Source organism: Euleptes europaea, chromosome 8, assembly GCF_029931775.1.
Source record: "Euleptes europaea isolate rEulEur1 chromosome 8, rEulEur1.hap1, whole genome shotgun sequence".
NCBI classification, from domain to species: domain Eukaryota; kingdom Metazoa; phylum Chordata; class Lepidosauria; order Squamata; family Sphaerodactylidae; genus Euleptes; species Euleptes europaea.
Window position 1 is genome coordinate 87058451 of NC_079319.1, and position 16863 is coordinate 87075313.

Here is a 16863-nt window from a genome sequence, read left to right on the forward strand (position 1 = left end):
CGTTGAACTGTGCCCCTTGACGTCGAAGCTGCATGACTCCGAGGGGATGGAGATCTGTGACCTTGACAAACTGTAGGACTCCTCCCTTGCTCATGCGCTGTAAGAGAACTGACTGAGGGAGAACGAGACCTTCGGTGCCGAGGCGCCTGAGGTCAAAGGGAAGCCGGTTCTGTCAGTGTCAGAGAGTGACGTCTGGGCTTGACATTGAGAGGGTGAGTTTTGTCCGGCAATTTTTGGCGGGACAGGGACTCACTTTTATCCTTAACTTTCTTTGACTTTCCGTTGTCATCTTTCGATTTCTTCTTTTCCACAGGAGGTTCTGACGCCGAACGAGGCATCTTAACAGCCAGAGAAGTGGAAGGTAATGCCGAAGTTGACTTTACCAATGTTGTTTTAGATATTTTCTCCATGTTTTTTTTCCACAGAGGGACCCATAGACGCTGTAAGGGCCTTTTCCCACAGTGAGGCTTTCAACTGTGAGGCCCTCTGCTGCACGATGACGAGCAAATGAGTTTGAGACCCCTGTCCTAGAAGATGTTAACCTAAGGCAGGCTGCTTAAACTGAAAAGTGCTAGTAGTTCTAAAGGGTTACCTTTATCTTGGAGCCTCTGCTCAAGCCTGCCGTTCTCCACTTGGCAATGGTTGACTTCAGCAGGCCCCAGGCAAGAGCTCTGTCTGCTGTGATGGAAAAAGGACAAAAGAGACCCTCCTCCTCATGCCAAGAAGTTTTAACATCTCTGTTTGCCCACCCCCTGGGCAGGGCATGTCGGTCAAAAAAGCTTTTCCTGATGTCTCCAGGAAAAGACTTCTCTAGGGTTTTCAACCTCCAAAAGTCAGTTTTCTGCTAGATGTCATTTGTGTGTGTGAGAGAGATTGGGGGGGATAACCATCTCATTGTATCCAGCCAGGCCTGCTATTTCCATGTCTAAAGCCCAGTTGGATGAGGCAGGAGAACAACCGAATTGACTCCCCCCCCCCCCCGCCCGGATTGTTCTCTGCCAAGAGAGAGAAAAACTTTTTAAAACTAAAAGTGAAGTTTTTGCTCAGTCCAAACCTCCAAAGAAAAATGCATTTCTCCACAGGGGGCAAGAAGATCAGGACTGACCACAACAGGGGAACAGACTCTCCAGAGATGATGATAAATTCTCAAGGCATAAGAAAGAAGCTCTCTTTCGCTTTCTTCTTCTGATTCATCTTTCTTGGATGGGCACAGTTTATGAGGGGCTAAGCTTTCACCTAGGGACTCTATCTTGGCCACATGTTGAGAGACAACAGGAGAAGTCCCAACTCTAAGAAGTAATGTAATGATAGACTGTTCAAGATTTACTAATTAAACGGAGAAGGGCAAGAGGACATCATGTTTTCCCAATTTCTATCTATCCTTGCTCAGCCTGATGCTCGAACAAACCTTGTGTATGCTTTTTTATTTGTTGTCCACATTTGGGATCACTGCACTAAAGGGATGCTTGTGTAGCTGCTTAGTAACTGCTTATAGGATTCCCTGTACCCCCCACCCCAGTTTCACCCACGCTACAGACAGGTAGAAATCTGTGTGGTTGCTATCCCACATTAAGTTCCAGTCGCAATGACAGGAAGGATAGTGACATCAAGCCTGCCTCTTCCACTCTCGAATGGAATGGGTCTATCTGTGATGCAGGCACACGTCTACCTTGAAACAGGTAAGCATTTAACTCATTCAGCTCCACAGCTTTTTAAGCAGTGGACCTTCAATGTGCAGCTCTCACAACCTTCTCTTCCACAGTCCAACGATATAGAGGCACCATTATTTTGTGGTGATCCCCCAGCTCATTAATGTTATTATTAAAATATTTATATCCCACTATTCTCTGTGGCTCAAGGCAGCTTTACAAAATATGGTCAAAAACACAATTTAAAGCATGCAAATTAAAACCCCAGGTAACCCCTTCTTCCCAAAAGATGCCTGCAGTCTACACCCTATGGAAAGCCCAAAATGCCCTTGAAGCACCTCCTAAAATTTTCTTTTTTTGTTGTTTTGGACACTTTCCTTTTTTAATTTATGATCAAACATACAATACAAACAGAACTACAACACATAAACAATACAAGAACACTACAGACTTGAAATCTACAACTTTTAATAGACTTTCTCTGGGTGGATATAACAACATTTATTTCCATCTTATACTCTTCCCTGCATTAACTATACTAGCTTGGTCACATTAAATATTTACTAGGTAAAGGTAGTCCCTTGTGCAAGCACAAGGTCACGATACTGACCCATGGGGTGACGTCAATTCACAACATTTACTAGGCAGACTATGTATACGGGGTGGTTTGCCAATGCCTTCCCCAGTTGTCTACACGTTACCCCCAGCAAGCTGGGTTCGCATTTTACTGACCTCAGAAGGATGGAAGGCTAAGTCAACCTTGGGCTGGCTACCTGAAACCGACTTCTGTTGGGATGAAACTCAGGTCGTGAGCAGAGCTTTTGACTGCAGTACTGCAACTTACCACTCTGCGCCACGGGGCTCCTAATATTTACTACTTACTAGAAAATCCTTCACTCACATGATTATACACATTATATTAACAGAATTATTATACTTCAGTTTAATGTCTCATTTATCATCTCTTATTGATTACTTATTAATAATAACTGAATTCCAATACAGGCATTTTGCCTCCTAAAATTTTCTAAAGTCACACCCAACCCTAAGGGAGCCTGCTTACAAAGTAGAAGTTACAGTGGAAAAGACACGGGCTAGAGCTGATGCCAGGCAGTCTTCCATAAGCAGCAGTGTGAGGATTGCAGTTGGCAATGGGTATCTGTGACAGGAGACAGGCCTTTAGATATGTGGATCCGAGGCCACAAAGTGCTTTAGAAGTCATAACCAGCACTTTAAACTGGGACTCAGAAACAAACTGGCAACTAATGCAACACAATGTGCTGCTGTCGGAAGCAGAGTGGAGATCTACTAATGGGATCAGTTGAAGTTCATGGACCATTTAGCTACAACAAGTAACTTACAACCTTGCAAACCCATTTGCATGCTCAGCCGGCTGGAAAGATGTAGCGCTTGTTGGTATGTCATACCCAACGAGGCAGATGCAGGCTGGGAAAGAATGCATTTGTTTCTGGCTGGGCAAATTGTTAAAAAGAAGCCAGAGAGAGAACCGATGCTGAATTGATGGGATCTTAGACTGATTTTGGTTTGACACTTGTCTGGCAATCATAGATGAACCTTGTAATTCCTTTGCAGCCCATGCAGCTATAAACAACCAAACCGGCTCCCAAAAAATATTATAGGTCTGTAGCGAGAACCAGAAGAGTTCTGCACTGCCTGGAGGAGACAACTGACAAATGGGATCAGCAGAAGTTCAACGACCATTTCGCTACGGCAGGTAACTTACAGCTTTACATCTTGTTCATATCACTCCCAACCACCTGGAATAAAATATGCTCAAATACTCTACAGGTCCATCCAGACCATCTTGCAAGGCAGGATGATGAAGCAAAATGCTGTGCACATACTCCAGTAGTGGCTGAAAGGCACATACATGCTCATGCGGCACTAAAAACATGTGCATCCTTGCACATACAAAACACCAGTCCTTAAAAGCTAATAGATTGAATGTTGCAGAGGTTTTTGATGATCAGAGGCCAATGCATTAGCTGCAACCTACTAATACAGCTGCTACTCTAGAATACAATACAAAACAACCATGCAAAATCATGGATACTCTTCTACTTATTTATGAACATAACAAATATGAACATAACAAGCATGAGAATAATGCTTCTTTCTCTATGGCTTCCTCAATCAAGCCAGATTCAGATTTTTTTTTTTTTTTAAAGACAGCAGGTTCTTGGTGGACTCATCTAATTAAAAATACTGAAGCAGTATTTGTAAAGCTACACAAGAGCCAAAAATCAAACCATGACAGAAAACTATACTGGAAAACAGGATTCCTGGTACAGCAACAGCAAGGACCGGCACCTTCAGGCAGTTATAAGAATCCGCTGTGGCTTAGTGGTAGAGCATCTGCCTGGCATGCAGAAGGTCCGACGTTCAATCACCAGCATCTCCAGTCAAAGGGACTAGGCAAGTAGGTGAAAGACCTCTGCTTGAGACCCTGGAGAGCTGCTGCTGGTCTGAGTAGACAATACTGACTTTGATGGAACGAGGGTCTGATTCAGTAGAAGGCAGCTTCATGTGTTCATGTGTTCGCCACACGTGAGAATGTCCACAAATTTATAATCTCTGGGGGAGCCAACTCCAAACAAGTCTGTTCAACCACTGCCTGGTCCTATAAGCAGTTTTACCTCAGTCATCGACAGCAGCAAGGATTTTTACACCCACCACCACCACTTAGCTGGACTCTCTCTGTTCCTTCCAAGCCACCTTCCACGGTTAAAGGAAAAGCTGAGTAGGAATCAACTCAGTAGCCAAGTCTTGCCTCCAGTCACTCATTGGCCCCTGAGCAGAGACACAGCTGGTCTTCCATTTCTGGCCAGGATGGCTGTCCACAGCAGCACCAATGGCTGCCAGGGCTCCAGAAGGGTGGGAACGGCTCCCCATTCCCCACTCTGTAAAGGGATCTTGGGGTGGTAGTGGATAGCTCGATGAAGATGCCAACCCAATGTGCGGCTACTGCTGGGGAGGGGCTGTGGCTCAGTGGTAGAGCATCTGCTTGGCAATGCAGAAGGTCCCAGATTCAATCCCCGGCATATCCAGTCAAAGGGAGTAGGCAAGTAGGTGATGTGAAAGACCCCTGCCTGAGACCCTGGAGAGCTGCTGCCAGTCTGAGTAGACAATACTGACTGTCATGGACCAAGGGTCTGAGTCAGTACAAGGCAGCTTCATGTGTACAAAAAGGCAAATTCCATGCTGGCCATAATTAGACAAGGAATAAAGAATAAAACTGCTGCTATCGTACTGCCCTTGTACAAATCTATGCTGAAATCACACTTGGAATACTGTGCACAGTTCTGGTCACCACACCTAAAAAGGATATTGCAGAGCTTGAGAAGGTACAGAAAAGAGCAACTAAAATGATCAAGGGGCCAGAACAACTGCCCTATGAAGACCAGTTAAAGCACTTAGGGCTGTTTAGCTTAGAAAGAAGGCGGTTATGGGGAGACATGATAGAGGTCTACAAAATTATACACAGTATGGAGAGAGTGGACCGGGAGAAGCTTTTCTCCCTCTCTCATAATACTAGAACGTGGGGTCATCTGTTTAAGCTGGAGGGCGAGAGATTCAAAATACAGAAAATGAAGTATTTCTTCACACAACACATAGTTAAATTGTGGAACTCTCTGCCCCAGGGTGTGGTGATGGCTGCCAACATGGGAGGCTTGAAGAGGGGAATGGACATGTTCACAAAGGATAGGGCTATCCTTGGCTACTAGTCAAAATGAATACTAGTCCTGATGCATACCTATTCTCTTCAGGATCCAAGGAGCATGCCTCTTATATTAGGTGCTGTGGAACTCAGGCAGGACAATGCTGCTGCAGTCGTCTTGTTTGTGGGCTTCCTTGGGGCACCTGGTTGGCCACTGTGTGAACAGACTGCTGGACTTGATGTGCTTTGGTCTGATCTAGCATGGCCTTTCTTATGTTCTTATGTTCTCTCTGGCTTGAAGCATTCATCGTAGCAGTGGGTACTCAGGATGTATTGCAGTGCTGCCTCCATTTTTTTTCATGCCTCCTCTCCTTTGGTGCTGGGATAAATTTCCCTCTATGCTTAGGATACTTCTATGCTGCCTTCATTGTTCTTACAGAACAAACTAGGTAGGATATAGCAACAAAATGAGTACGGCAATGTAAACAAATATCTAGGAATAATGAAAAGTCCATCAAGACAAATATTTAGATAGATAATTCTCAGGGAAACAGGCTAAAGAATAATGCTGAACTCATACTCTCAGTCACTGAAGGGCTGTTTCTTCCTAAATGTGTATGCAACAAGAGAAGTCAGCTAATCAAGTTCAAATTATTCACGCAATAGATCATTACTCAGAAATACATTGTGGGGGAAAATGAATATGGAAATGAAAAGCCCTCACTCAAATTACTGGGATTTGCATATTTTACTGTTTCCAAAAATCATCTAGAGAGTAATTAGGCAAGCGAAACTCTGCAAAATGCTTGGGGAATTGCATAATTGGGAGATGAACTTTCACTTAACGTCCATAGCTGCTCGGTATCCTGGCTTTTCAGCCAAATGAGGCTATTGAGTACAAGGACAACATACAGTACACAAACATGTCTTAAAATGCTAAGACAACCCTTCAGAGGAAACACAAAACACAAGCTGTGGTAACATGAAACCCACAATAGTCTTGTTCCTATATGATTTTGAAGATGAGCCAAACAACAAAATCTAAGAATAAATCTAAATGTGTCATGGATATAAAGTGTAGTTCCCGAGTTTGCTTTTTGTTGTATTCTAGCTTCCCCCTTTCATGTGATTTAAAGTGCCACTCTAGGCAGAGTTATATCTTTCTATATTCATCAATGAATTTTGAAGGATGTAACTCTGCTTAGGATTGCAATAGGCAAATTGATTGGGGAGAGGTAAAAATTTGTTCCCACCAAACAAGTGGAATAATCACTAGCATGTTGTACCTTTACAGTGCCATCTTAAGCAGAGTAACTCCCCTCTAAGCCGACTGGACTCAACAGACCTCCAAAGGTGTCACTCTGGTTAGGATGGCACTGTTAGAATCCAAACTAATTAGTATAAATGAATGAACAGGTATGTGTATCTTTAAAAAAAACAATAACACATGTTTTAAATTCAGATATCAGGGAGCCAAAAAAATCAGCATTCCTGATTTCCAAATACCAGTTTGGTATTTGGATTTTTGTTTTTGGAGGGGGGATTCCAATTTTTTTGGGCTCTGTTATTCTCTATGGGGAATCCTCCCTGGGGACTGCAGGGGCTGTTTTTGATGCTACTGGCATCAAAATTGCAGCAGACCCCCTGGTCTTGTCCTTTAATTAACGCCCAAATGTCAACTGAATTGGACCAAGACAGCCAGTTCTATGGGCCCCTGAATGAGGTGCCCCCAGCTATCTTCCATTGCTTTGTATAGGGGGAAAATGTAAAAACAAAAAAGGGAAAACAAGGGAATCACCCAAGTCCAACCGAATAGGAATGCCGTTGCAAGCTTAGCAAATGTAAAATCAGAGAATCCGATCAATGTATAATTCAAGAATCTACAGCAAACCACATACCTGACACAAAGCAACTCGAGCAAAGACTATAACTTTGGAAAGTCAACAAAAACAATTTAAAAGAGCATAATCTAAGGCAAATCAACCTGGGAAGCTGATACCAAGCCCGGGAAGACACAAACACTCTAAAAGGAAAAGGAAAAGGAAAAGGAAAAGGAAAAGGAAAAGGGAAAGGGAAAGGAAAGGAAAGGAAAGGAAAGGAAAGGAAAGGAAAGGAAAGGAAAGGAAAGGAAAGGAAAGGAAAGGAAAGGAAAGGAGACAGTCCTGGGAGCCTTCAAACACTGGCTGCCAATACTCCCAGTTAATCCCTGATATTTCCGAGATTTTTCAGGACCCGTTTACCAGTATCCCAGAAAATCCCAAACACCATCTGGAGACCTGAATATATCTGAAAAATGCTAATAAGGTATTTTTTGGTTATATATTCGGCTCAGTTATATCTGATCACACACCCCTACCCCATTGTCAACATTTTCACTAATCTTTTCTGTTTACTGGAGTGGACAGTGTTTTTCTTCATCGGATGCACATAATTTAATAAATTGAAACTCTGTTTTTCTGTAACATGGACTACAAAGGAACTTTGACTTTTAGTCCAAATCCTCAACACACAAAGCATACTCTAAGAGAACTAAACAATTTCTTCCAAATGATTAATTTCAAGGCTCCATGGAACAGTGGTCATAGTCCAGGAGTACTCTGGAGCCTTAGGTAAAAGGAAATGTACAATCCAGGAAGTTTGTCGATCCAAAAAGTTCCCCCAATCCCATAAGTCAGAAACGGTGGCTGCAGTGTGTGTGTGTGTGTGTGTGTATGCCAGCTTTCAGTAGAGCCAGACTGCATGTTTAGGTAAAGGGTGTTGTGTATATAGCAGAGAGAGGCTGAATTTTGCCTTTCAGATTCTGCCTAAGTTTTTTCTGGGGCAAACGAGAGCCGAACAGCTTCAGGGAGGCTAGGGAAGCATATTTTTCCCTGCCCATCCCCTGAGCCACCCTGACAGACTCTATTACTGAAAGGTCTGTTGACAGGAATTATTAAAGATTTAGGGGAGAGGATGATTGCATTGGAGCTTTTGACACTATTTCTGAGTGCTTTACCTCAAGCTTCATACATTTCATGGTGCCCTGTGCTTTCTGTGGCAGCCCCATCCTCTCCCAGCCAAGGTTGCTCCCCCAGCAAGCGTCTGCTCAGATAACAGCCTCTTTCCATCAACTCCCCATACCTGAGCCTATGTTGGGTTGCCAGCTGTGGGTTGGAAAATACCTGGAGATTTTGGGGGTGGAGCCTAAGAAGGGCGGGGTTTCAAGAGGGGACGGACTTTAATGCCATAGAGTCCAATTGCCAAAACAGCCATTTTCTCCAGGGGAGCTGATCTCTGTCATCATGAGATTTCCAGCTACCACCTAAGCCTATGACATGGTTCATTATCAAAAGTAGATTAATAATCCAAGGGACAGAAATTGTTCTAACGTGCAAAAGGAGTGTTCAGGGTTTCCACAGTGACCACTCTTGTGGAACTGTTATAATTCCTCACAGTGACATAAGAACATAAGTAAAGCCATGATGGACCATACCAAAGCCCATCAAGTCCAACAGTCAGTTCATACGCGGCCAACCAGGGGCCTCTAGGAAGCCCACCAGTATTATCCTGCCTCTCTTCCACAGGACCTCATATAAGAGGCCTGTTCCTCTGACCCTGGAGAGAGTAGGTATGCATCATGACTAGTATCCATTTTGACTAGCAGCCATGGATAACCCTATCTTCCATGAACATGTCTACTCCCCTCTTAAAGCCTTCCAAGTTGGAAAGTGTCCCTTTACATGTCTCTGTTCTTCTGTGAGTGAGTGATTTAGGTCCCTTTCATATTGTTTTTTTAACTCACTTTGGCTTCTGAAGGCAAACTTTTTTTTTTTTTACAGTTTCATACACCTTAAGGATAAAACATACACAAAATCCAGAACAAAACAAGTTTTGGAAACCTGGCTAAAAACTTCATTTACTGCCAGAAGACAGCGTTTTACCCTGATGGTGTTTGAATCCGTAAAAAATGTACATTTTACTTTCGAAGCCCAAGTACAATTTTATCCTTATGGTGTGTGAAACCTCACAAAAAATAAAGGATAAAACACACACACACAAAATCCAAAACAAAACAGGTTTTGGAAAACCTTGCTTAAAGCTTCATTTACTACCAGAGGGCAGTGTTTTATCCTTAAGGTGTTTGTGTTTTATCCTAAAGGTGTCTGAATCCTTTTAAATTGTCCATTTCCCTTTGGAAGCCAAAGTACATTTTATCCTTAAGGTGTGTGAAACCTCACAAAAATATTCAGAAGCCAAAAGGGATTAAAGAGTGTGGATGAAAGAGAACTTAATCAGATGGCACATTTGCCCCTCAAACACAATACTTGTTCAAAAGGGTAACGTGACGACACTCCACACTGGGTCTGTAATTTCCAACCGCCAGCTAGGAAAAACAAGAGAGAACTTGAAAAGGAACTGAATTTTTGTCTTTTTTTGTCTTTTTTTCCATTTTCCCCAGTATGATTGCTTTGTTTCATCTTAACAGAAAAAAAAATAATTAAAAAAATCCAGATTCATTTAAAGTGTTTCATTCTGATAGTGCTGCAATTTTGCAAATAAACGTGAGTCCAGGCTGAAGATTCTTTCAAGAAATAAAACCTTTACTTTACTTAACTATTGAATAACTTTGCAACTAAATTAACCCTTAAATACCTCTCTACTTCTGTAGTGTGTGATCCACTGCTGTTTCTATCCTAACACCTTCTTCCACACTATTGAAGTCTGCTCAGTCGTGCACAAACAGCAACAATTAATGCTTCCTTTTTTCCATTGTGATGAATTTCACATTGTAAAAAGTCATCATGATAATTATACTAGTAGTTTACTATGGAGTCAAATAAAATAAATCAAAGTCTTCCCCCCTCCCATGCATTAAATCCTAATATTCACAATCATCACAGGAAATATTCTAACATGTTCTGCCCTGGTGCTCTGATTTGCTGAGGTGACAATATGGAGAACAAATGTGTCCCCTGACCACCAAGAAACCTTGCTAGTCATTGAAATTCTTAACTTTCACTGACATACTTCAGACGTCTGATCCAACTTTAGGCAAAACTTGGTGGCATTGGCAACTTACAGACATGTGGAATCTCCTTAAGAAGTTCACCATCTCTGATCGAAAGCTTTCCTTGAGATTTTTAGATGTTGTTTCTGTTATGGACAGATTCAGCAAATACACATTGCACTGAGGGGGGGGTGTGTCACATCCTGGCTCTCCTGTCACAATTTCCTGCTGTCTCTGTGCGTGTGTGAGAAATTCATGGATGTTCTTCCTCCTCGCCTTTGCACCAAGCACAATGTTTGGCACACTTCATCGATTTTGGAACTGTGTTCAAAAAAGCCTTAGATCCTAAAATAAACGGTTATTGGTTAGAATTCTCTTGGGTGGGATTCTGGAACTGACACCTGACTTTCTGACTGGTCCAAAAAGGGAACTCACAGGTTGTGAGAAACTCAACTTTATCTTGTTTTGCTTAGCCAGCTGTCCTTGCTGGGAGGTAAACATGGTACATCTCCTCAGGCAGAGAGATGCATATATGATGTGATAGTGAGCAACTATGTTTCCTTGTAGTTTCCTGTACTCTGCGTTCTTTTTAGATTTGTCCCAAACATTTGGTTCTGTATGTATGCTTTGCAATAAAAAACCTGTAAAAGTTGACATGTAGACTGGAGAAAATTATTGAATGAACTTCCTAATGAGCCTACTGCTCTGAAGCACTTTACCTTATAATCCTGGAGGAAAGGGAGGTGGGAGAGGAGGGATCTAGCCTTTTCTCACATGCAAGCATGCAGGCATATGGCCAACAGTGGATTTATGAGCTTGGAACAATCTGTTCAATATTAAGATTAAATTAATTTTCCAAGTGGTTGCAGCAGTGAATTAAAGGAATTGGTTTCTCTGGAGTCTGAGGGCCAAGCTACATGATAATTTTTTTAAGGGCTCCCCAAACCCAACTTGCTTCCACCTCAGTCACCCAGCAGATGCATGTAGATTCAAGTAAAGTAGTACCTTAGGTCATTTATACATGGATATTTATACTGAATCAGACCCCTGGTCCATCAAAGTCAGTATTGACTGGTCAGACCGGCAGTGGCTCTCCAGGGTCTCAGGCAGAGGTCTTTCACATCCCCTACTTGCCTAGTCCCTTTAACTGGAGATGCCAGGGATTTAACCTGGGACCTTCTGAATGCCAAGCAGAGGCTCTACCATTGAGCCATCGCCCCTCCCCTCCCACCCTGTCCTGAATCAAATCAGCTACTTCACGCTTTAAAAGTAATGCACCCTGCAACTGCTGTGTGACTAAGGAGCAAGCCATTCAGGTTGGGAGAACCCAAACCCATATTAGTAAAAAGTACTGTGTAGTCGCTTGCCCTGACCTGGATGGCTCAGGCTAGCCTGATCTCATCAGATCTCAGAAGATAAGCAGGGTCAGCCCTGGTTAGTATTTGGATGGGTGACCACCAAGGAATACCAGGGTTGCTGTGCAGAGGAAAGCACTGGCAAACCACCTCTGTTAGTCTCTTGCCATGAAAACCCCAAAAGGGGTCGCCATAAGTCGGCTGTGACTTGACGGCACTTCACACACACACAGTTTGGCCTAAGAGGGCTGGGTGTGTACTGAATACAGAGCTGGGATCACAAGAAGCACAGGGATTGCTAGGTTTACAGATCATGAAATTTCCCTAGAACAGAAGTGTACCTACCAGCTCTAACTTCTCTTCATGTTCAAATGTGTGATCATTCTAACTCAGATGAGCCAGAGAAGGCTCTTAGCAATAATGCCACAGGACAACTTCAGCTAGTGACTCAGAGAAGGATCGCCATGGAGGACCACCAGGTAACAGTTTGGTAGGGAATGAATGGAATTCACTGGTCACTATCTGGAAGTTAGGAAACACAGGATATACCTAAATCACCCCTTTTCAAATCTGAGAGAACGAGCAGGGTGTCCCTCAAGGATCTTTCCTAACAACTCACCTAGTTAACATATGCACGGATTCTTTGGAAACAATTCCTATATAGACCCAACACAATATTTGGAGTCAGAACTATTTCAGACAATGGACTAAAAAGCAGATTGTGAAAGTTTCCTCAAAAAATTCTGTAACATTGACAAAATAAGCAACTAAATGGCAGATGAAGTTCATCGCAAAGTGGCGAACACTGGGGAAAATAACCTAATTAAAGATAGATGATGTTTGTTTGCACATTACTAGCTGTCAGCATTCACACAAAGTGATCTTTGAATCATTATGGAAAGTTTCCTGAAAATGTCAGCTCAACATCCTTTTCCTGTCAAAACCACCAAGAAAGAATGTTCCAGAACATTACTGTCCTTTCAGTGAAGAAAAACTAAATGAACTAATTGGTTTACAATGGGGAATCGCTTATTAGTGAGGCAAACAATTTGAACCCTCACAACTCTATCTAGAATATGCACGATGTGCCACCCACATCCACACTTTTGATCGTTCAGATATCTCTTGCTGTGTTCAATGAGCTGGTGAAATGTGAAATGGCATCAGGACCAATGCTGGTTAACACCCATGTGCGCCAATCAATTTAAATGGGACAATAAGGGACAGTTGTAATGTTTTGTGAGGATTAAACAAGATTTAACAAGATCCACTGCTGGTCACATCCTGTTTATACTACTGCAGGAAGAGGAGGAGGAAGAAGTAGTAGTTGGTTTTTATATGCCAACTTTATCACTTAAAGAAGAATCAAAGAAGATTAGAAGAAGAGGAAGGATTAGAAGAAGAACAAAAAGAAACATAAGAAGAAGGATTAGAAGAAGAAGAAGAGTTGGTTTTTACACCTCGCTTTTCTCTACCTTTAAGGAGTCTCAAGCTATCTTACAATCACCTTCTCTTCCTCTCCTCACAACAGACACCTTGAGAGGTAGGTGGGGCTGAAAGAGTTTTCAGAGAGCCATCATTGGCCCAAGGTCACCCAACAGGCTTCATGTGAAGGAGTGGGGAATTGAACCTGGTTCTCCAGATTAGAGTCCACCATTCATGTGGAGGAGTGGGGAATCAAAACTGGTTCTCCAGATTAGAGTCAACTACTCCTAACCACGACACTATGCTGGCTGAAAGTGTGTTTGACTATCCTTGAGATGCCTCTGAGGTCCCTTTCATATAACCCCTGCACCGGCTTCCAGCCACTGTTCCTTGCTCCAACGGTGCTTGAATTGTAATTTAAAGGGGATACACTTCCCGCTTTCCCCAGCCCGGACAACAGGGGGAGCTGCTGGCTGAATCTCCTCCTCTCCCCCAACCTTCTCTGGGGGTGCGGGAAGAGCCCTGAAGTCTTCCTCATTGTCATCTTCTTCCTCACTGATATTAGTGACCTCCATAGTGAGATTTTCTTCTGACTCACCCTCCGAGATGGGTTCCACCAGTGCTCCAGCGGCAGTGGTTGCAGCTTGAATTTAAAAGAGGTTGGTGGCTCCTCAGCCTGTGGGGGTGATGGTGGAAGAGGGGGCTTGTCAAGGCGTTGGGGTTGTGGGATCACAATGTTGAGGTAGTGTAAGAAAGCTCTGGGACTAAGGTGGTAGTTATAGATGCTCTGGGTGCATCTATAGTGCACCCATGTCCTCAGGATTAAAGGAGAAATGAGAGCCACCTGGATACATGGGGCTGAGAGTGAGTGAGGGAGTGTCATTCATGTGTGTTGGGGTGAGGGGGGAGCGGGGGACAACTGAGGGGGTAGAAAGGCAGTGAGTCCAGCCATAGGGGACACCAGGAAAAGACTGAGGGGCTCAGGAACCCGTCGGCGAGGATAAACCCTGAAGATGCTGTCATGGGTCAAGCGGGGGTGCCCAGGCACTGGGGGGCCATGAAAATTACCTGCCTCCCCTCCACCACACCTCTGTTCCTCAGCCAAAGACTCCTCCACTTCAGAGTTAGCCGATGTGCTGTCACTGTAGTCGCTGACCGAGCCCCGGGCCAAGTGGTGAGCCACAGCTGAGAAGACGCCAAGCGAGCGCAGATCCTCGGCGGGGGAAAGCAAGTTGGATAGTGTGGAGGATGGGAAACAGAAGTGGGATCCACCCGAGGGCACCAGCGGGACACTCGAGGCACTGCCCCACCTCCCATGCCCATGTCAATGAAGGGATAGTTTTTAGTTTAATAGCTTTACATTGGGTAAAATCTGTATACTAATAGCCAAGTCGGCTAAATCTGAGGATATGTAAACCTTGTGGGCAACCTTATACAGAACAGACCAATAACCAGGCTGCTCCTTGCTCATAGTCGGGACAACTTGACAGCTGTGAACAAATCTAACCCAGAATTATATTAATCTTTCCTACTCTGACTCATGTCTTCACGGCCTGCCTGTGACTTTGGTTCTTGCCTGTGGCCCTGGGACTCTTATCCTCAGGAAAACTAAAATATAGTCTGCTTTGGATTTGACTCCAGAACAAGTTCTGGAACCTTGACAGAAACTCAGAGGGTATGTATTGGAATTTAGTACTATTACTTCTACTAAAAAAGGTTAAGGTCCCCTGTGCAAGCACCAGGTCATTCCTGACCCATGGGGTGACATCACATCCCAACATTTTCTAGGCCAGTGGTCGGCAAACTCATGTCAACAGAGCCAAATATCAACAGAACAATGACCGAGACCTCCCCTGAGAGCCAAATCTCCCAAACTCAAACTACATAGGTAGGTACACTAACTACATAGGTAGGTATTAACCTAACAAACTTTAACCAAAGTTTCAAGTCTCAACCAAACCACAGGCACACTGAACAAAACTTGACATCATACTCAACAACTTCCCTCCCACCCAATTCCCCAAACTCAATGGCAGGGGCGGGGAAGCCCGGCCTCCCATCCGCGCACAACCCTCGCAGCCCGATCCCCCCACGCAAGAACACCGTGGGGGGGGGGAGGGAAGAAGCCCGGTTTGAGCCGAGAAGGATCCAGTCCCAAACAGGGGAGGGATGGTAGGCTTCCCGGCTACTCAAGCCTCCTCCCTGGCTCGACCAGGCTTCTTCTTCTCCCTGCCAGCCTGTCCCCTCCTCCGCAGTCTCAAACAATGGTGGCGGCGGAGGAAGAGCTTGGGACGCCCCCCACTCCCGAGCAAAAAAGGGGAAGGCAGCCCGGAAGTACACCACCCCCAGTATCCAGGCCCCACTCTCCCCCCCCCAGTCCCCAATTTGGCCTGTCCAACTCCCCCTCCCAACCCAACCTGGCCTCCCCTCCCGTGGCCCGAATGTGAGGAAAAGAAGAAGCCGTCCCTCTCTCTCTCTCCGCCCTCCCTCAGCCGCGGCCACCACACCAAGGCCCAGGGAGGGGAGAGGGCGCGCGAGAAAAACAAGAGAGACAGAGCCGCCGCCAGGATAGGCGGAGGGGGGAGGGGGCGCTCCCCAGCCTCGCGTGTGCACGCCACCCCTCGAATCCCCAACCGCCGCCCGGCTGACTGTCACTCCGGCCGACTGACCGAGCGCCCGCCTCGCTCTTGTCCGCCCCACCCGGGTTTCTCCGGGCGATGCCCCCAGCAGATCCCTTCCCGGCCTCCTCGCTGGGGCCCGCAGCGCCGCCGAAGTTGTCAGCAGCAGGAACAAGTGCGACCACTGCGGCCGCCCTGGGAACAGGGCCCTGGACCATCTCTCTGCCAGAGCCACACCCAAGGGGCCAAAGAGCCGCATGTGGCTCAGGAGCCGCGGTTTGGCAACCACTGTTGTAGGCTGACTTTGTTTACAGGGTGGTTTGCCAGTGCCTTCCCCAGTCATCTTCCCTTTACCCCCAGCAAGCTGGGTACTCATTTTACCGACCTCGGAAGGATGGAAGGCTGAGTCAACCTTGAGCTGGCTACCTGAAACCAACTTCCGTTACTTTTAAAATTTACACCCCAACTTTTGGGCAGAGTCGGAACCCAAACCAGTTTACAGTGTAAAAAAAAAAATGTTGTTAGGGGCTGCTGGGGATTTTATTGGCAGAATGGATTAGTTGCTTTTTGGTTTTAATACTTTTTTTGTTCGTTTTTAGTGTGGTTTGTATTTTTAGATTGTGTGTCTGTTGTGTGGACTGGATGTTCAACCCTGGTTCAGAAAGGAGCTGAGAAATTTAAAGTATTACTCAGCTAGCATCAAAATTAGCAGTGGAAAAACAAAACAAAACATGATACCTACGTTTTAAGAACAGTATACAATGTTGGTTAGCACACAGGTACCATTTTTACATCTTGCTTTTCAAATGCCTTTTTATGTATGAGGAATGGCAAATTTTTATCACCAAGGACTGAGATTATCGTCAAGTCAGGACCATTCCATTACTCAAAGACAAATGTTGGTTTTCTGCAAGCAAAGTTGAAGCTAAGTATTACAAATTTTCCATCACCCTTGCTTATTGATTATCCTTGCGATCCTAGGAAACCATGGAGAAAAAGCCCCAACTTAGTTGAGAATTGAACCACTCCTGGCAGTTCATCTTTCAAAATCCTCTCCCTCCTCCCATCCCTTCACTTTCTGACTTTGTTTTCCAGCAGCTGCAGCTAAGATTTTCTGATTGTCAGATGCTCAGTGTAAATGCAAGTTGGG

At 44.6% G+C, this 16863-nt stretch overlaps 1 pseudogene; it reads right to left on the reverse strand.

The window, feature by feature from the left end:
• Window positions 1-13448: 13448 nt before the first annotated feature.
• LOC130482169 (ETS domain-containing transcription factor ERF-like) lies at window positions 13449-15931 on the reverse strand (annotated as a pseudogene).
• Between the last annotated feature and the right edge of the window lie 932 nt (window positions 15932-16863).